This window comes from Taudactylus pleione, unplaced genomic scaffold, assembly GCF_031769625.1.
Source record: "Taudactylus pleione unplaced genomic scaffold, aTauple2 ptg000461l, whole genome shotgun sequence".
Taxonomy (NCBI): Eukaryota; Metazoa; Chordata; class Amphibia; order Anura; family Myobatrachidae; genus Taudactylus; species Taudactylus pleione.
Window position 1 is genome coordinate 1699855 of NW_028284863.1, and position 24349 is coordinate 1724203.

The following is a 24349-nucleotide window of genomic DNA, read 5'->3' on the forward strand; positions in this document are numbered from 1 at the left end:
TGTTACACTGTGGTGACTACTGTCTATATTACACTATGGTGATTACTGTCTATATTACATTGTGGTGACTACTGTCTATATTACACTATGGTGATTACTGTCTATATTACATTGTGGTGACTACTGTCTGTATAACACTATGGGGATTACACTGCGGAGACTGCCGGCTGTGTTACACTGTGGTGACTACTGTCTATATTACACTATGGTGATTACTGTCTATATTACATTGTGGTGACTACTGTCTATATTACACTATGGTGACTACTGTCTATATTACATTGTGGTGACTACTGTCTGTATAACACTATGGGGATTACTGTCTATATTACATTGTGGTGACTACTGTCTATATCACACTATGGTCATTACTGTCTATATTACACTGTGGTGACTACTGTCTATATAACACTATGGTGACTACTGTCTGTATAACACTATGGGGATTACACTGCGGAGACTGCCGGCTGTGTTACACTGTGGTGACTACTGTCTATATTACACTATGGTGATTACTGTCTATATTACATTGTGGTGACTACTGTCTATATTACACTGTGGTGACTACTGTCTATATTACATTGTGGTGACTACTGTCTGTATAACACTATGGGGATTACACTGCGGAGACTGCCGGCTGTGTTACACTGTGGTGATTACTGTCTATATTACACTATGGTGACTACTGTCTATATTACATTGTGGTGACTACTGTCTATATTACACTGTGGTGACTACTGTCTATATTACATTGTGGTGACTACTGTCTGTATAACACTATGGGGATTACACTGCGGAGACTGCCGGCTGTGTTACACTGTGGTCACAACTGTCTATATTACACTATGGTGACTACTGTCTATATTACACTGTGGTGACTACTGTCTATATTACACTATGGGGATTACACTGCGGAGACTGCCGGCTGTGTTACACTGTGGTCACAACTGTCTATATTACACTATGGTGACTACTGTCTATATTACACTATGGTCATTACTGTCTATATTACACTGTGGTGACTACTGTCTATATAACACTATGGGGATTACACTGCGGAGATTGCCGGCTGTGTTACACTGTGGTCACAACTGTCTATATTACACTATGGTGACTACTGTCTATATTACACTATGGTGATTACTGTCTATATTACACTGTGGTGACTACTGTCTATATTACACTATGGGGATTACACTGCGGAGACTGCCGGCTGTGTTACACTGTGGTCACAACTGTCTATATTACACTATGGTGACTACTGTCTATATTACACTGTGGTGACTACTGTCTATATTACACTATGGTGATTACTGTCTATATTACACTGTGGTCACAACTGTCTATATTACACTATGGTGACTACTGTCTATATTACACTATGGTGACTACTGTCTATATTACACTATGGTGACTACTGTCTATATTACACTGTGGTGACTACTGTCTGTATAACACTATGGGGATTACACTGCGGAGACTGCCGGCTGTGTTACACTGTGGTCACAACTGTCTATATTACACTATGGTCATTACTGTCTATATTACACTATGGTCATTACTGTCTATATTACACTATGGTGACTACTGTCTATATTACACTATGGTGATTACTGTCTATATTACACTATGGTGACTACTGTCTATATTACACTATGGTCATTACTGTCTATATTACACTGTGGTCATTACTGTCTATATTACACTATGGTGATTACTGTCTATATTACATTGTGGTGACTACTGTCTGTATAACACTATGGTGATTACTGTCTATATTACACTATGGTGACTACTGTCTATATTACATTGTGGTGACTACTGTCTGTATAACACTATGGGGATTACACTGCGGAGACTGCCGGCTGTGTTACACTGTGGTCACAACTGTCTATATTACACTATGGTCATTACTGTCTATATTACACTATGGTGATTACTGTCTATATTACACTGTGGTGACTACTGTCTATATAACACTATGGGGATTACACTGCGGAGACTGCCGGCTGTGTTACACTGTGGTCACAACTGTCTATATCACACTATGGTCATTACTGTCTATATTACATTGTGGTGACTACTGTCTGTATAACACTATGGGGATTACACTGCGGAGACTGCCGGCTGTGTTACACTGTGGTGACTACTGTCTATATTACACTATGGTGATTACTGTCTATATTACATTGTGGTGACTACTGTCTATATCACACTATGGTCATTACTGTCTATATTACACTGTGGTGACTACTGTCTGTATAACACTATAGTGACTACTGTCTATATCACACTATAGTGTCTACTGTCTATATTACACTATAGTGACTACTGTCTATATTACACTATAGTGACTACTGTCTATATTACACTGTGGTGATTACTGTCTATATAACACTATAGTGACTACTGTCTATATTACACTGTGGTGACTACTGTCTATATTACACTATGGTGACTACTGTCTGTATAACACTATGGGGATTACTGTCTATATTACACTGTGGTGACTACTGTCTATATAACACTATGGGGATTACACTGCGGAGACTGCCGGCTGTGTTACACTGTGGTCACAACTGTCTATATTACACTATGGTCATTACTGTCTATATTACACTATGGTGATTACTGTCTATATTACACTGTGGTGACTACTGTCTATATAACACTATGGGGATTACACTGCGGAGACTGCCGGCTGTGTTACACTGTGGTCACAACTGTCTATATTACACTATGGTGACTACTGTCTATATTACACTGTGGTGACTTCTATATTACACTGTGGTGACTACTGTCTATATAACACTATGGGGATTACACTGGGGAGACTGCCGGCTGTGTTACACTGTGGTCACAACTGTCTATATTACACTATGGTGACTACTGTCTATATTACACTATGGTGACTACTGTCTATATTACACTATGGTGATTACTGTCTATATTACACTGTGGTGACTACTGTCTGTATAACACTATGGGGATTACACTGCGGAGACTGCCGGCTGTGTTACACTGTGGTCACAACTGTCTATATTACACTATGGTGACTACTGTCTATATTACACTATGGTGACTACTGTCTATATTACACTATGGTGATTACTGTCTATATTACACTGTGGTGACTACTGTCTGTATAACACTATGGGGATTACACTGCGGAGACTGCCGGCTGTGTTACACTGTGGTCACAACTGTCTATATTACACTATGGTCATTACTGTCTATATTACACTATGGTGACTACTGTCTATATTACACTATGGTGACTACTGTCTATATTACACTATGGTCATTACTGTCTATATTACACTATGGTGACTACTGTCTATATTACACTATGGTGACTACTGTCTATATTACACTATGGTCATTACTGTCTATATTACACTATGGTGACTACTGTCTATATTACACTATGGTCATTACTGTCTATATTACACTATGGTGATTACTGTCTATATTACACTGTGGTGACTACTGTCTGTATAACACTATGGGGATTACACTGCGGAGACTGCCGGCTGTGTTACACTGTGGTCATTACTGTCTATATTACACTATGGTCATTACTGTCTATATTACACTATGGTCACAACTGTCTATATTACACTGTGGTGACTACTGTCTGTATAACACTATGGGGATTACACTGCGGAGACTACTGTCTATATTACACTGTGGTGACTACTGTCTATATTACACTATGGTGATTACTGTCTATATTACACTATGGTGACTACTGTCTATATTACACTATGGTCATTACTGTCTATATTACACTGTGGTGACTACTGTCTATATTACATTGTGGTGACTACTGTCTGTATAACACTATGGGGATTACACTGCGGAGACTGCCGGCTGTGTTACACTGTGGTGACTACTGTCTATATTACACTATGGTGATTACTGTCTATATTACACTATGGTGACTACTGTCTATATTACACTATGGTCATTACTGTCTATATTACACTATGGTGATTACTGTCTATATTACATTGTGGTGACTACTGTCTATATAACACTATGGGGATTACACTGCGGAGACTGCCGGCTGTGTTACACTGTGGTCACAACTGTCTATATTACACTATGGTCACAACTGTCTATATTACACTATGGTGACTACTGTCTGTATAACACTATGGTCATTACTGTCTATATTACACTATGGTGACTACTGTCTATATTACACTATGGTGACTACTGTCTGTATAACACTATGGTCATTACTGTCTATATAACACTATAGTGACTACTGTCTATATCACACTATAGTGTCTACTGTCTATATTACACTATAGTGACTACTGTCTATATTACACTATAGTGATTACTGTCTATATTACACTAGTGAAACCGAAAGATTGCATAAGAAAAGAGGTGTGTTAAACCTCTAGGATGGGGGCCGGCATGTATGCAAATTACTGTTTAGAGTTAGCCTATCGTTAGCAGGGGCGGGTTTTCAATAGAGACATTATATAAGGGGCTAGAAGTGAGGGCCAAAGCCTCTTTGTTCCAGATTGCCCACCCTCCCTTCCCTTTGCAATTATTGGCAGGTTGTTGTAGTTAATTATGTAGTGGCGGAAAGAACGGCAGTTCACCAGTCCAGGTGCAATTATGAGTTAAGGGCGCTCCCTTCGTTGACTGGTAGTTGGCTGTACCAACCTAACGGGGGGCAGTATCATCACCTAAACGGGTGGGTAGTCAAGTTGGAGGGTGAGCGTTACCTTTTGTGTTTGACATGGTTTACATGGTTATGTGTATGCACTCTGGGCGATCTACGCCTGCTATGTCTTTTGTTGTTTGTGTGTGGGCATAGCAGATCTGGCTGATTTCTGGCCGTCCTTTCTTTGCCACCATACATCCTTAATTAATTTAAGAATTAATAAATAATATTAATTTCTCCAATAAATCGCCATCAAGTTATCTGCCAAATCCACGTCTCAGTGTCTTTATTTTATGTTAGTGTGATAAGTGGTTTGCACACATGACAACACCTCATCCGATAGAAGGTTTAATATTACATTGTGGTGACTACTGTCTATATTACACTATGGTGACTACTGTCTATATTACACTGTGGTGACTACTGTCTGTATAACACTATGGGGATTACACTGCGGAGACTGCCGGCTGTGTAACACTGTGGTCACAACTGTCTATATCACACTATGGTCATTACTGTCTATATTACACTGTGGTGACTACTGTCTATATTACATTGTGGTGACTACTGTCTATATTACACTATGGTCATTACTGTCTATATTACATTGTGGTGACTACTGTCTGTATAACACTATGGGGATTACTGTCTATATTACACTAAGGTGATTACTGTCTATATCACACTATGGTCATTACTGTCTATATTACACTGTGGTGACTACTGTCTGTATAACACTATGGGGATTACACTGCGGAGACTGCCGGCTGTGTAACACTGTGGTCACAACTGTCTATATTACACTGTGGTCACAACTGTCTATATTACACTATGGTCACAACTGTCTATATTACACTATGGTGACTACTGTCTGTATAACACTATGGTCATTACTGTCTATATTACACTATGGTGACTACTGTCTATATTTCATTGTGGTGACTACTGTCTGTATAACACTATGGGGATTACACTGCGGAGACTACTGTCTATATTACACTATGGTGACTACTGTCTGTATAACACTATGGTCATTACTGTCTATATTACACTATGGTGACTACTGTCTATATTACATTGTGGTGACTACTGTCTGTATAACACTATGGTCATTACTGTCTATATTACACTGCGGAGACTACTGTCTATATTACACTATGGTGACTACTGTCTGTATAACACTATGGTCATTACTGTCTATATTACACTATGGTGACTACTGTCTATATTACATTGTGGTGACTACTGTCTGTATAACACTATGGGGATTACACTGCGGAGACTGCCGGCTGTGTTACACTGTGGTCACAACTGTCTATATTACACTATGGTCATTACTGTCTATATTACACTGTGGTGACTACTGTCTATATTACACTGTGGTGACTACTGTCTGTATAACACTATGGTGATTACACTGCGGAGACTGCCGGCTGTGTTACACTGTGGTCACAACTGTCTATATTACACTATGGTGACTACTGTCTATATTACACTGTGGTGACTACTGTCTATATTACACTATGGTGATTACTGTCTATATTACACTGTGGTGACTACTGTCTGTATAACACTATGGGGATTACACTGCGGAGACTGCCGGCTGTGTTACACTGTTGTCACAACTGTCTATATTACACTATGGTGACTACTGTCTATATTACACTGTGGTGACTACTGTCTATATTACACTATGGTGACTACTGTCTATATTACACTATGGTCATTACTGTCTATATTACACTATGGTCATTACTGTCTATATTACACTATGGTGACTACTGTCTATATTACACTATGGTGATTACTGTCTATATTACACTATGGTGACTACTGTCTATATCACACTATGGTGATTACTGTCTATATTACACTATGGTCATTACTGTCTATATTACACTATGGTGACTACTGTCTGTATAACACTATGGGGATTACACTGCGGAGACTGCCGGCTGTGTTACACTGTGGTCACAACTAGGGGTGAGCGGGTTCGGATATCTGAAATCCGACCCCCCCCGAGCCCCCCCGATCCGAGTCCTATCCGAATCAGGCTCGACTTTTCCCGCCTGACTCGGATCTGAAATCGAGGCAAAACGTCATCATCCCGCCTTCCGAGTCTCGCGGGTTTTGGATCCTATATAAGGTACCCGCGTCGGCGCCATTTTCTCACTCGGCTGTGGACAGTGAAGAGGGAGGGTGGGAGTTAGGGCTGTGTAGTGTAGTGTAGTGTAGTGCTGCTGTTGTCCACTACTTCAAAGTCCATAGGGGCTGGCTGTGTTGTGCTGTGCTGCTGTTGTTAATAGGGGCTGTGTCCACTACTTCAAAGTCCATAGGGGCTGGCTGGACTGTGTTGTGCAGTCAGTTCTCCATAGGGGCTGTGTCCACTCCAAAGTCCTGTGCAGTGTCCCAGTCCTAAAGAGGTGCTGTAGTGTTGTCCAGGGGGTGCTCTGTCCATCAGGGGTGCTCCCCCCAAGTGCTAAAAAAATAATATATTTTCTGTGTTTGTGAATTGTGTGCGCAGTAGCCGCACGTGCATCAACAAAGTAGTGCCAAGCGTGCGCCTGTGTCATAAGTAAAGGGCCGGCTGGCTTGACCGTTAAAGGGTGCTGTAACCCCCGAAAGTACACTCCAGTCCAAACCAAAAAAAAATTATTTTCTGTGTTTGTGAATTGTGTGCGCAGTAGCCGCACGTGCATCAACAAAGTAGTGCCAAGCGTGCGCCTGTGTCATAAGTAAAGGGCCGGCTGGCTTGACCGTTAAAGGGTGCTGTAACCCACAAAGTACACTCCAGTCCAAACCAAAAAAAAAATTATTTTCTGTGTTTAGCCGCACGTATATATCAAATCGATATAACATAAATGGAGGACCAAACTTTCTCCGATAAAAATAAAATAGAGAAAGATCAAGAACCACTTCCTCCTAGTGCTGAAGCTGCTGCCACTAGTCATGACATAGACGATAACATGCCATCAACGTCGTCTGCCAAGGCCGATGCCCAATGTCATAGTAGAGGGCACATACAATCCCAAATGGCAAAGTTCAGGAAAATGACCTTGAAAAAGACATTTAAATCAGCTGAAGAGAAACGTAAACTTGCCAATATGCCATTTACGACACGGAGTGGCAAGGAACGGCTAAGGTCGATCCCTAGTATGTTCATGACTAGTGGTTCAGCTTCACATGACGATGGAAGCCCTCCTCCCACTAAAAAAATCAAAAGAGTTAAGCTGGCAAAAGCACAGCGAAGAACTGTGCTTTCTAAGAAGATATCACAAATCCCCAAGGAGAGTCCAAGTGTGGTGGTGGTTGCGATGCCTGACCTTCCCAGCACTGGACGGGAAGAGGTGGCTCTTTCCACCATTTGCACGCCCCCTGCAAGTGCTGAAAGGAGCACCCACAGTCCACTTGCTGATATGCAAATTGAAGATGTCACTGTTGAAGTACAACAGGATGAGGATACTGGTGTAGCTGGCGCTGAGGAGGAAGTTGGCGAGGAGGATTCTGATGGTGATGTGGTTTGTTTAAATCAGGCTCCGGGGGAGACAGTTGTTGTCCGTGGGATGAAAAAGCCCATCACGGTCATGCCTGGGCAGAAGACCAAACATTCCACCTCTTTGGTCTGGCAATATTTCTATCCAAATCCGGACAACAACTGTCTTGCCATATGTACCATATGTAAAGGTGAAATAAGTAGGGGTAGGGACGTCAACCACCTAGGAACATCCTCCCTTATACGGCACCTGCAGCGCGTTCATAAAAAGTTACTGTCAAGTTCAGAAACTTTGGCTAAGACCGTAAGCAGTCCAGGGACACCTAAATCCCGTTGTCCTGTTGTATCCAAGCGCCTGCAAACCACACCGTCAACTCCCTCCTCGTCAATTTCCTCCTTAGTCAGGATCGGAAGTAGTCCTGCAGGCCATGTCACTGGCATGACTGACTCTCCTATCCGGGATTCCTCTGGAGGATCCTGCATTGCTACGCCTACTGCTGCCGCTGCTGCTGTTGCTGCTGCTGGGAGTCGTTCATCATCCCAGAGAGGAAGTAGGAACACCACTACTTTTACTAAACAATTGACCCTCCAACAGTCCTTAGCGAGGAGGATGAAGTACGACAGCAGCCATCCTGAAGCAAAACGTATAACTGAGGCCTTGACTGCTATGTTGGTGTTAGACGTGTGTCCGGTATCCGCCATTAGTGCAGTGGGATTTAGACAATTGATGGAGGTAGTGTGTCCCCGGTTCCAAATCCCGTCTAGATTCCACTTCACTAGGCAGGCGATACCGAGACTGTACAGAAACGTCAGAAAAAGTGTCCTCAGTGTCCTGAAAAATGCCGTTGTACACAATGTCCACTTAACCACGGACATGTGGACAAGTGGAACAGGGCAGACTAAGGACTATATGACTGTGACAGCCCACTGGGTAGATGTATCACCTTACGCAGCAACAGCAGCAGCGTCACCAGTAGCAGCATCTCAGAAACGCCAGCTCGTTACAAGGCAGGCTACGCTGTGTATCACCGGTTTCAGTAAGAGGCACACCGCCGACAACCTCTTAGAGAAACTGAGGGAAATCATCGCCCAGTGGCTTACCCCACTTAGACTCTCCTGGGGATTTGTGATATCTGACAACGCCACCAATATTGTGCGGGCATTACATCTGGGCAAATTCCAGCACGTCCCATGTTTTGCTCACACAATAAACTTGGTGGTGCAGAATTTTCTGAAAAGCGACAGGGGCGTGCAGGAGACGCTTTGGGTGGCCCGAAAAATTTCTGGCCACTTTCGCCATTCAGCGACTGCGTGCCGAAGACTGGAGCGCCAGCAAACACTCTTGAACCTGCCCCGCCATCACCTGAAGCAAGAGGTTGTGACGCGGTGGAACTCAACCCTCTATATGCTTCAGAGGATGGAGGAGCAGCAAAAGGCCATACAAGCCTATACATCCACCTATGACATAGGCAAAGGAGGGGGTATGCACCTGACTCAAGCGCAGTGGAGAATGATTTCCGTGTTGTGCAAGGTTCTCCAGCCCTTCGAACTTGCCACACGTGAAGTCAGTTCAGACACAGCCAGCTTGAGTCAGGTCATTCCCCTCATCAGGCTTTTGCAGAAGCAGCTGGAGAAAGTGAAGGAGGAGCTAAGACGGAGCGATTCCGCTCGGCATGTGGGACTTGTGGATGAAGCCCTTCATTCGCTTTGCCAGGATTCCAGGGTGGTCAATCTGTTGAAATCAGACCACTACATTTTGGCCACCGTGCTTGATCCTAGGTTTAAAGCCTATGTGGTGTCTCTCTTTCCGGCCGACACAAGCCTGCAGAGGTGCAAAGACCTGCTGGTGAACACACTGTCAGCTGAAGCGGAACGTGACACGTCAACGGCTCCTTCTTCATTTTCTCCCGCAACTGGGGCTGCCAGGAAAAAACTTAGGTATCCTAAGCAACCCGCTGGCGGTGATGCAGGGCAGGCAGGACCAAGTTTGGACATCTGGTCCGGACTGAAGGACCTGGCAACAATTTCTGACATGTCTACTGTCACTGCATATGATACTGTCACCATTGACAGAATGGTGGAGGATTACATCGGTGACAGCATCCAAGTAGGCATGTCAGACAGTCCATACCTGTACTGGCAGGAAAAAGAGGCAATTTGGAGGCCCCTGTACAAGCTGGCTCTATTTTACCTGAGTTGCCCCCCCCTCCAGTGTGTACTCCGAAAGAGTATTTAGTGCAGCCGGGAACCTTGTCAGCGAAAGGCGTAGAAGGTTGCTTCCACAGAATGTGGAGAAGATGATGTTCATCAAAATGAATTATCAGCTCTTCCAGGGAGACCAGCCTCCAGAAGGTACAGAGGGACCTGTGGTGGTGGATTCAAGTGGGGACGAGTTAATACTTTGTGAGGATGAGGATGTACACACTGAAGAGGGTGAGGAATCGGTGGATGAGGAGGATGAGGATGACATCTTGCCTCCGTAGAGCCAGTTTGTGCAGGGACACATTAATTGCCAGCTTGTTTTGTGGGGGCCCAAACGAACCAATCATTTCAGCCACAGTTGTGTGGCAGACCCTGGCGCTGAAATGATTGATTTGTTAAAGTGTGCATGTCCTGTTTATACAACATAAGGGTGGGTGGGAGGGCCCAAGGACAATTCCATCAAGCACCTCTTTTTTTTCTTTGCATTATGTACAGTTTGGGGCCTAGTTTTTCTAACTGCCATCCTGTCTGCCACTGCACTGTCACTCCTAGATGGGTCACGTGTTTGTGCCGCCCACTCGTGTCGCTTAGCATAGTCATCCAGCTACCTCGGTGCAACCTTTTGGACATAAAAACACTATTGTGAGGTGTGAGGTGTTCAGAATAGACTGGAAATGAGTGGAAATTAAGGTTATTGAGGTTAATAATAGCATAGGAGCAGAGAAACCAACAAATTCTGTGATTTTAGCTGTTTTTATGCTTTTTAAAAAAAAAATACAGATCCAAAACACAAAACCCAGAACCCAAAACACGGAAGGGTGGTTTTGGCAAAACCAATCCAGATCCAAAACACGAAGAAAGATCCAGATCCAAAACCAAAACACAAAACACGAAAAGTGGCCGGTGCACACCCCTAGTCACAACTGTCTATATTACACTAGTGAAACCGAAAGATTGCATAAGAAAAGAGGTGTGTTAAACCTCTAGGATGGGGGCCGGCATGTATGCAAATTACTGTTTAGAGTTAGCCTATCGTTAGCAGGGGCGGGTTTTTAATAGAGACATTATATAAGGGGCTAGAAGTGAGGGCCAAAGCCTCTTTGTTCCAGATTGCCCACCCTCCCTTCCCTTTGCAATTATTGGCAGGTTGTTGTAGTTAATTATGTAGTGGCGGAAAGAACGGCAGTTCACCAGTCCAGGTGCAATTATGAGTTAAGGGCGCTCCCTTCTTTGACTGGTAGTTGGCTGTACCAACCTAACGGGGGGCAGTATCATCACCTAAACGGGTGGGTAGTCAAGTTGGAGGGTGAGCGTTACCTTTTGTGTTTGACATGGTTTACATGGTTATGTGTATGCACTCTGGGCGATCTACGCCTGCTATGTCTTTTGTTGTTTGTGTGTGGGCATAGCAGATCTGGCTGATTTCTGGCCGTCCTTTCTTTGCCACCATACATCCTTAATTAATTTAAGAATTAATAAATAATATTAATTTCTCCAATAAATCGCCATCAAGTTATCTGCCAAATCCACGTCTCAGTGTCTTTATTTTATGTTAGTGTGATAAGTGGTTTGCACACATGACAACACCTCATCCGATAGAAGGTTTATACACTGTGGTGATTACTGTCTATATTACACTATGGTGACTACTGTCTATATTACACTGTGGTGACTACTGTCTGTATAACACTATGGGGATTACACTGCGGAGACTGCCGGCTGTGTAACACTGTGGTCACAACTGTCTATATCACACTATGGTCATTACTGTCTATATTACATTGTGGTGACTACTGTCTATATTACACTATAGTGACTACTGTCTATATTACACTATGGTCATTACTGTCTATATTACATTGTGGTGACTACTGTCTATATCACACTATGGTCATTACTGTCTATATTACACTGTGGTGACTACTGTCTGTATAACACTATGGGGATTACACTGCGGAGACTGCCGGCTGTGTTACACTGTGGTGACTACTGTCTATATTACACTGTGGTGACTACTGTCTGTATAACACTATGGGGATTACACTGCGGAGACTGCCGGCTGTGTAACACTGTGGTCACAACTGTCTATATTACACTGTGGTCACAACTGTCTATATTACACTATGGTCACAACTGTCTATATTACACTATGGTGACTACTGTCTGTATAACACTATGGTCATTACTGTCTATATTACACTATGGTGACTACTGTCTATATTTCATTGTGGTGACTACTGTCTGTATAACACTATGGGGATTACACTGCGGAGACTACTGTCTATATTACACTATGGTGACTACTGTCTGTATAACACTATGGTCATTACTGTCTATATTACACTATGGTGACTACTGTCTATATTACATTGTGGTGACTACTGTCTGTATAACACTATGGTCATTACTGTCTATATTACACTGCGGAGACTACTGTCTATATTACACTATGGTGACTACTGTCTGTATAACACTATGGTCATTACTGTCTATATTACACTATGGTGACTACTGTCTATATTACATTGTGGTGACTACTGTCTGTATAACACTATGGGGATTACACTGCGGAGACTGCCGGCTGTGTTACACTGTTGTCACAACTGTCTATATTACACTATGGTCATTACTGTCTATATTACACTGTGGTGACTACTGTCTATATTACACTGTGGTGACTACTGTCTGTATAACACTATGGGGATTACACTGCGGAGACTGCCGGCTGTGTTACACTGTTGTCACAACTGTCTATATTACACTATGGTCATTACTGTCTATATTACACTGTGGTGACTACTGTCTATATTACACTGTGGTGACTACTGTCTATATTACACTGTGGTGACTACTGTCTGTATAACACTATGGGGATTACACTGCGGAGACTGCCGGCTGTGTTACACTGTGGTCACAACTGTCTATATTACACTATGGTCATTACTGTCTATATTACACTGTGGTGATTACTGTCTATATTACACAATGGTCATTACTGTCTATATTACACTATGGTGACTACTGTCTATATTACATTGTGGTGACTACTGTCTGTATAACACTATGGGGATTACACTGCGGAGACTACTGTCTATATTACACTATGGTTATTACTGTCTGTATAACACTATGGTCATTACTGTCTATATTACACTATGGTGACTACTGTCTATATTACATTGTGGTGACTACTGTCTGTATAACACTATGGGGATTACACTGCGGAGACTACAGTCTATATTACACTATGGTGACTACTGTCTATATTACACTATGGTCATTACTGTCTATATTACACTATGGTCATTACTGTCTATATTACACTGTGGTGACTACTGTCTATATTACACTGTGGTCACAACTGTCTATATCACACTATGGTCATTTCTGTCTATATTACATTGTGGTGACTACTGTCTATATTACACTATAGTGACTACTGTCTATATTACACTGTGGTGACTACTGTCTGTATAACACTATGGGGATTACACTGCGGAGACTGCCGGCTGTGTAACACTGTGGTCACAACTGTCTATATTACACTGTGGTCACAACTGTCTATATTACACTATGGTCACAACTGTCTATATTACACTATGGTGACTACTGTCTGTATAACACTATGGTCATTACTGTCTATATTACACTATGGTGACTACTGTCTATATTTCATTGTGGTGACTACTGTCTGTATAACACTATGGGGATTACACTGCGGAGACTACTGTCTATATTACACTATGGTGACTACTGTCTGTATAACACTATGGTCATTACTGTCTATATTACACTATGGTGACTACTGTCTATATTACATTGTGGTGACTACTGTCTGTATAACACTATGGTCATTACTGTCTATATTACACTGCGGAGACTACTGTCTATATTACACTATGGTGACTACTGTCTGTATAACACTATGGTCATTACTGTCTATATTACACTATGGTGACTACTGTCTATATTACATTGTGGTGACTACTGTCTGTATAACACTATGGGGATTACACTGCGGAGACTGCCGGCTGTGTTACACTGTTGTCACAACTGTCTATATTACACTATGGTCATTACTGTCTATATTACACTGTGGTGACTACTGTCTATATTACACTGTGGTGACTACTGTCTGTATAACACTATGGGGATTACACTGCGGAGACTGCCGGCTGTGTTACACTGTTGTCACAACTGTCTATATTACACTATGGTCATTACTGTCTATATTACACTGTGGTGACTACTGTCTATATTACACTGTGGTGACTACTGTCTATATTACACTGTGGTGACTACTGTCTGTATAACACTATGGGGATTACACTGCGGAGACTGCCGGCTGTGTTACACTGTGGTCACAACTGTCTATATTACACTATGGTCATTACTGTCTATATTACACTGTGGTGATTACTGTCTATATTACACAATGGTCATTACTGTCTATATTACACTATGGTGACTACTGTCTATATTACATTGTGGTGACTACTGTCTGTATAACACTATGGGGATTACACTGCGGAGACTACTGTCTATATTACACTATGGTTATTACTGTCTGTATAACACTATGGTCATTACTGTCTATATTACACTATGGTGACTACTGTCTATATTACATTGTGGTGACTACTGTCTGTATAACACTATGGGGATTACACTGCGGAGACTACTGTCTATATTACACTATGGTGACTACTGTCTATATTACACTATGGTCATTACTGTCTATATTACACTATGGTCATTACTGTCTATATTACACTGTGGTGACTACTGTCTATATTACACTGTGGTCACAACTGTCTATATCACACTATGGTCATTTCTGTCTATATTACATTGTGGTGACTACTGTCTATATTACACTATAGTGACTACTGTCTATATTACACTGTGGTGACTACTGTCTGTATAACACTATGGGGATTACACTGCGGAGACTACTGTCTATATTACACTATGGTGATTACTGTGTCTATATTACATTGTGGTGACTACTGTCTGTATAACACTATGGGGATTACACTGCGGAGAATGCCGGCTGTGTTACACTGTGGTCACAACTGTCTATATCACACTATGGTCATTTCTGTCTATATTACATTGTGGTGACTACTGTCTGTATAACACTATGGTCATTACTGTCTATATTACACTATGGTGACTACTGTCTATATTTCATTGTGGTGACTACTGTCTATATTACACTATGGTCATTACTGTCTATATTACACTATGGTGATTACTGTCTATATTACACTATGGTGATTACTGTCTATATTACACTATGGTGATTACTGTCTATATTACACTATGGTGACTACTGTCTATATTTCATTGTGGTGACTACTGTCTATATCACACTATGGTCATTACTGTCTATATTACACTATGGTGATTACTGTCTATATTACACTATGGTGATTACTGTCTATATTACACTATGGTGATTACTGTCTATATTACACTATGGTGATTACTGTCTATATTACATTGTGGTGACTACTGTCTGTATAACACTATGGGGATTACACTGCGGAGACTGCCGGCTGTGTTACACTGTGGTCACAACTGTCTATATTACACTGTGGTGACTACTGTCTGTATAACACTATGGGGATTACACTGCGGAGACTACTGTCTATATTACACTATGGTGATTACTGTCTATATTACACTATGGTGATTACTGTCTATATTACATTGTGGTGACTACTGTCTATATTACACTATGGTGATTACTGTCTATATTACATTGTGGTGACTACTGTCTGTATAACACTATGGGGATTACTGTCTATATTACACTGTGGTCACAACTGTCTATATTACACTATGGTCATTACTGTCTATATTACACTGTGGTGACTACTGTCTGTATAACACTATGGGGATTACTGTCTATATTACACTAAGGTGATTACTGTCTATATTACATTGTGGTGACTACTGTCTGTATAACACTATGGGGATTACACTGCGGAGACTGCCGGCTGTGTTACACTGTGGTGCCTACTGTCTATATTACACTATGGTGACTACTGTCTATATTACACTATGGTGACTACTGTCTGTATAACACTATGGTCATTACTGTCTATATTACACTATGGTGACTACTGTCTATATTACACTATGGTGACTACTGTCTATATTACACTATGGTCATTACTGTCTATATTACACTGTGGTGACTACTGTCTGTATAACACTATGGGGATTACACTGCGGAGACTGCCGGCTGTGTTACACTGTGGTCACAACTGTCTATATTACACTATGGTGACTACTGTCTATATTACACTGTGGTGATTACTGTCTATATTACACTGTGGTCACAACTGTCTATATCACACTATGGTGACTACTGTCTATATTACACTGTGGTGACTACTGTCTGTATAACACTATGGGGATTACACTGCGGAGACTACTGTCTATATTACACTATGGTGATTACTGTGTCTATATTACATTGTGGTGACTACTGTCTGTATAACACTATGGGGATTACACTGCGGAGAATGCCGGCTGTGTTACACTGTGGTCACAACTGTCTATATCACACTATGGTCATTACTGTCTATATTACACTGTGGTGATTACTGTCTATATTACACAATGGTCATTACTGTCTATATTACACTATGGTGACTACTGTCTATATTTCATTGTGGTGACTACTGTCTATATTACACTATGGTCATTACTGTCTATATTACACTATGGTGATTACTGTCTATATTACACTATGGTGATTACTGTCTATATTACACTATGGTGATTACTGTCTATATTACACTATGGTGACTACTGTCTATATTTCATTGTGGTGACTACTGTCTATATCACACTATGGTCATTACTGTCTATATTACACTATGGTGATTACTGTCTATATTACACTATGGTGATTACTGTCTATATTACACTATGGTGATTACTGTCTATATTACATTGTGGTGACTACTGTCTGTATAACACTATGGGGATTACACTGCGGAGACTGCCGGCTGTGTTACACTGTGGTCACAACTGTCTATATTACACTGTGGTGACTACTGTCTGTATAACACTATGGGGATTACACTGCGGAGACTACTGTCTATATTACACTATGGTGATTACTGTCTATATTACACTATGGTGATTACTGTCTATATTACATTGTGGTGACTACTGTCTATATTACACTATGGTGATTACTGTCTATATTACATTGTGGTGACTACTGTCTGTATAACACTATGGGGATTACTGTCTATATTACACTAAGGTGACTACTGTCTATATTACACTGTGGTCACAACTGTCTATATTACACTATGGTCATTACTGTCTATATTACACTGTGGTGACTACTGTCTGTATAACACTATGGGGATTACTGTCTATATTACACTAAGGTGATTACTGTCTATATTACATTGTGGTGACTACTGTCTGTATAACACTATGGGGATTACACTGCGGAGACTGCCGGCTGTGTTACACTGTGGTCACAACTGTCTATATTACACTATGGTCACAACTGTCTATATTACACTATGGTGACTACTGTCTGTATAACACTATGGTCATTACTGTCTATATTACACTATGGTGACTACTGTCTATATTACACTATGGTGACTACTGTCTATATTACACTATGGTCATTACTGTCTATATTACACTGTGGTGACTACTGTCTGTATAACACTATGGGGATTACACTGCGGAGACTACTGTCTATATTACACTATGGTGATTACTGTCTATATTACATTGTGGTGACTACTGTCTGTATAACACTATGGGGATTACACTGCGGAGACTACTGTCTATATTACACTATGGTCATTACTGTCTATATTACACTATGGTGACTACTGTCTATATTACACTATAGTGACTACTGTCTATATTACACTGTGGTGACTACTGTCTATATTACACTATGGTCATTACTGTCTATATTACACTATGGTGACTACTGTCTATATTACACTATAGTGACTACTGTCTATATTACACTGTGGTCACAACTGTCTATATTACACTATGGTCATTACTGTCTATATTACACTATGGTCATTACTGTCTGTATAACACTATGGTCATTACTGTCTATATTACACTATGGTGACTACTGTCTATATTACACTATGGTCATTACTGTCTATATTACACTATGGTGACTACTGTCTATATTACACTATGGTCATTACTGTCTATATTACACTGTGGTGACTACTGTCTATATTACATTGTGGTGACTACTGTCTGTATAACACTATGGGGATTACACTGCGGAGACTGCCGGCTGTGTTACACTGTGGTCACAACTGTCTATATTACACTATAGCAAATGTCTCGGTTAGTGACACCAGCCGTGGCCCTTTCCAATTTACGTGAAAAAGCTCTGCCCATTGGAATTACTTTACAGGCCCAGGAGGGATTGCGCCTGCCGCAGGGTAATTCTACTGGAAGCCGTGCATTCCGCTATGGCATTACTTGACAGGCTTATCGAGAGGAATGCGACAAGAACCCACCGAGGTACAGATCTCGATACCCAGGAATGACAAGGGGAAGGGCCCTCCGTTTTGTCCACAGCAACGGGAACTCCAAATGAAAAAACAGCGCTCGTAAAGAAAACAAAAGATAACTGCATCTGCCTGAACCGGAAGGGCCGACACACAGAAAGTCATCGAGATAGTGGGCTATTCCATGACTACCGCAAAAATTAAATAAATAAATTCCGCGCACCAGTGTAGGAAGGTGCTAAAATGCTCGAAAAACGCACAGGACACAGAACACCCCATAGGCAAGCATTTGTCTATGCAATATCCGTTGTCCAAGCTAAAAACCCATAAACTGGAATGACTCTGGGTGCAAAGGAAGTAGACGAAAAGCTGACTCAACATCTATCTTAGCCATCAGTGCGCCCGGACCATAACACCTAATGACGTCCAAAGCAATCGTCAAAAGACTGGTACACCACCGAGGAAACCTCAACTGGTATTGTATAATTTACTGACGAGCCTGGCGGATAAGACAGATGTTGCATGAGCCCTTATTTTCCTGGAATTTTCTTGGGAACCACTCCCACCGGGGAATTCACAAGATCCCTAATGGGGGTTCTGCAAAAGGCCCAGCAATGCGCCTGCGCTAACCTCGCCAGCCACTTTTTCCCTAAGAATGTGAGGCAATTCAAAGGCAGACTTCAAATTTCTAGGCGGATATGTGTCGACATCCCTGCAAATAGGTAAACGAAAACCAAAACTGAAGCCTTTTAACGAAAATTCTGCGTCCTGCAGAACCGGGTACCAACTCAACCATTTTGCTATCGCTGTGACAGGGGATGGAACTTTACTTAGCACTTGTGCCTTTTGCTGGCTGTGCAGGCTGCTGCTGGGCACCCCCCTTGAAACACTTGGCAACTGGGTGATTGCCACCACATCGCAAGCAGAGGTGACGAAAATGACATTTTCGTCCCTGCGTACAGGTGGAATTATTAAAGGCGAAGCATTTTCCCCAGACGCCTGCTGTTAGCCCTGACGAACTGAACTAGCTGCTTTGCTCGCGTTGTACCCCTCATAGGCAGGACGCGAAGGCTGCGTGACCTCCAGCAATGTATATTTGTGGAAGTAGGAGCATAGCTGAGAATGGAGCTTCCCGGTGATAGCTGCTTGGGGCAGTGATTGCAATAATAAGCTGTGCACACTGTAGAAATTCACTGTAGCACATGTATTCTGTCTATTTTGTAAGTTAAATGCTCAGAATACAGTATATAATACAATCTCCTCTATTGGCTGATAATAATGATTCAAAGGAGATAAAAGCTAGATCTTAGGTGCTATAGATAAATAAAGCAGTGTCAAAGCCATTACCCCTTACTGTCATATAACGCATCACTAAAGCATTCTATTCCCCCAATGATACCTCAATGCCCAGCATAATACTGACACTGTTTGCTGCAACTGTTTTCTACCATTAAGAGCCATAATCAGCACTTAGACCAGCTATAAAATACATCATACGAATGTACTGAATGATATAATTCTGGCATATACAGGACCAGCAGACACAGTAAGTAATTATATGTAGAAGTAGAGCCATCCTGTCTGAGCTGAATCTTTTTATTTCATGTGCCGGCTCCTTTACAGATCATATGAGCAAGTTGGGGAATCTGGGAGAGGGCAGAAAAAGAAACCATGCTCTGTCCTGGACATAGATGCACAGATTGGTCCCCTTATGTACTGGATGGTGTATTATCCAGTATTAATAATTGATCCAATAGGTGATCCATATCAGTGCACCCCGTACAGTGCATGTTTTCCAGATCTAGTTGGCGCACAACAATATTCATTACTGGCTTTTTAACTTTTTCTACTGGCTGACACATTTAAAAGATCAACAGGGACTGTAGTGCTAGTTATTTCATTTGTGACACTGAGGGGATCCTAAAAAACATGCAACTTTAGTATTATATGCTATTTCTATTGTAGCCATCATGGTGTGGGCTGAGGGGGGGTTCAGGCAAGGCACTCATAAACCCCTCCTGCATTTGCCTATGGTGCTGGCCATTGCAGCCACAAAGATAATATTGACCAGGGGCATTAAGGACTAAAGGGAAGCACCCCTCCCCCGCACTGGCACACCTTCCACAAAGCTGCTGCAGCCTGAGGGGGGATAGAACTATCAATAGGGGAACCACACCTGCAGCTCCTAATAACATGGGGACACTGTGGAGCCAGGGACCAGGGTCTGGGGAGGCTCATTACTAGGCAGGACATAGCTACACCCACCCCCAGCAGAACAAGAAATCAGAAAAGACAGTGATTGAGGACAGAAAGGAAAAGTAAAAGCAATGATATGAAGTAAATGAAAAGAGACTAAATACAATAAGGAAAAGGAGGAGAGAAGAAGAGAAGAAGGAGAAGCACTAAGAGAGTTTTATTAAGGAAAATGACAACTGACAAAATGCACTTCCCTGTCCTGGAGGAATCTGGAACAAAGAGGCTTTGGCCACACTGCTAGCCCCTTATATAATGTCTCTATTGAAAACCCGCCCCTGCTAACGATAGGCTAACTCTAAACAGTAATTTGCATACACGCCGGCCCCCATCCTAGAGGTTTAACACACCTCTTTTCTTATGCAATCTTTCGGTTTCACAGACAGTAGTCACCATAGTGTAATATAGACAGTAATGACCATAGTGTTATACAGACAGTAGTCACCATAGTGTAATATAGACAGTAATCACCACAGTGTAATATAGACAGTAGTCACTATAGTGTAATATAGACAGTAGACACTATAGTGTGATATAGACAGTAGTCACTATAGTGTTATATAGACAGAAATCACCACAGTGTAATATAGACAGTAGTCACTATAGTGTAATATAGACAGTAATCACCATAGTGTAATATAGACAGTAGTCACTATAGTGTAATATAGACAGTAATCACCACAGTGTAATATAGACAGTAATCACCACAGTGTAATATAGACAGTAGTCACCATAGTGTAATATAGACAGTAGTCACTATTGTGTTATATAGACAGTAATCACCATAGTGTAATATAGACAGTAGTCACCACAGTGTAATATAGACAGTAGTCACTATAGTGTGATATAGACAGTAGTCACTATAGTTTAATATAGACAGTAGACACTATAGTGTGATATAGACAGTAGTCACTATAGTGTTATATAGACAGTAATCACCATAGTGTAATATAGACAGTAGACACTATAGTGTGATATAGACAGTAATCACCACAGTGTAATATAGACAGCAATCACCACATTGTAATATAGACAGCAATCACCACAGTGTAATATAGACAGTAGACACTATAGTGTTATATAGACAGTAATCACCATAGTGTAATATAGACAGAAGACACTATAGTGTGATATAGACAGCAATCACCACAGTGTAATATAGACAGTAATCACCACAGTGTAATATAGACAGTAGTCACCATAGTGTAATATAGACAGTAATGACCATAGTGTAATATAGACAGTTGTGACCACAATGTAATATAGACAGTAGTCACTATAGTGTTATATAGACAGTAATCACCACAGTGTAATATAGACAGTAGTCACTATAGTGTAATATAGACAGTAGACACTATAGTGTGATATAGACAGTAGTCACTATAGTGTTATATAGACAGAAATCACCACAGTGTAATATAGACAGTAGTCACCACAGTGTAATATAGACAGTAGTCACCATGGTGTAATATAGACAGTAATGACCATAGTGTAATATAGACAGTTGTGACCACAATGTAATATAGACAGTAGTCACCATAGTGTAATATAGACAGTAGCCACCACATTGTTATATAGACAGTAATCACCATAGTCTATATCACACTATAGTGACTACTGTCTATATTACACTGTGGTGACTACTGTCTATATTACACTATGGTGATTACTGTCTATATAACACAATAGTGACTACTGTCTATATTACACTATGGTGACTACTGTCTATATTACACTGTGGTGATTACTGTCTATATTACACTGTGGTGATTACTGTCTATATTACACTATAGTGACTACTGTCTATATTACACTATGGTGATTACTGTCTATATTACACTATAGTGACTACTGTCTATATTACACTGTGGTGATTTCTGTCTATATAACACTATAGTGACTACTGTCTATATTACACTATGGTCACAACTGTCTATATCACACTATAGTGTTTACTGTCTATATTACACTATAGTGACTACTGTCTATATTACACTGTGGTGATTACTGTCTATATAACACTATAGTGACTACTGTCTATATTACACTATGGTGATTACTGTCTATATAACAATGTGGTGCCTACTGTCTATATTACACTATGGTGATTACTGTCTATATCACACTATAGTGTCTACTGTCTATATTACACTATGGTGATTACTGTCTATATAACACTATAGTGTCTACTGTCTATATTACACTGTGGTGATTACTGTCTATATAGCAATGTGGTGACTACTGTCTATATTACACGTGGTGATTACTGTCTATATAACAATATGGTGACTACTGTCTATATTACACTGTGGTGATTACTGTCTATATAACAATATGGTGACTACTGTCTATATTACACTGTGGTGATTACTGTCTATATAACAATGTGGTGCCTACTGTCTATATTAGACTATGGTGACTGTGGTGATTACTGTCTATATCACACTATAGTGTCTATTGTCTATATCACACTATAGTGTCTACTGTCTATATTACACTATGGTGATTACTGTCTATATTACACTATGGTGATTACTGTCTATATTACACTATGGTGATTACTGTCTATATAACACTATAGTGAATACTGTCTATATTACACTGTGGTGATTACTGTCTATATTACACTGTGGTCACAACTGTCTATATTACACTATGGTGACTACTGTCTATATTACACTGTGGTGACTACTGTCTATATAACACTATAGTGACTACTGTCTATATTACACTGTGGTGACTGTGGTGACTACTGTCTATATAACACTATAGTGACTACTGTCTATATTACACTGTGGTGACTGTGGTCACAACTGTCTATATAACACTGTGGTGACTACTGTCTATATTACACTGTGGTGATTACTGTCTATATTACACTGTGGTGATTACTGGCTATATTACACTATAGTGTCTACTGTCTATATTACACTATAGTGACTACTGTCTATATTACACTGTGGTCACAACTGTCTATATTACACTCTGGTGATTACTGTCTATATAACAATGTGGTGTCTACTGTCTATATTACACTGTGGTGATTACTGTCTATATAACACTATAGTGACTACTGTCTATATTACACTATAGTGACTACTGTCTATATTACACTATGGTGATTACTGTCTATATAACAATGTGGTGATTACTGTGTATATAACAATGTGGTGTCTACTG

General features: G+C 40.9%; 1 protein-coding gene across 2 annotated transcripts in view; it reads right to left on the bottom strand.

Annotated features, from left to right (window-relative positions):
* Positions 1-24349, bottom strand: part of LDHD (lactate dehydrogenase D) — a 668169-nt gene that overhangs the window by 630249 nt on the left and 13571 nt on the right. The gene's annotated exons all lie outside the window — the stretch shown is intronic.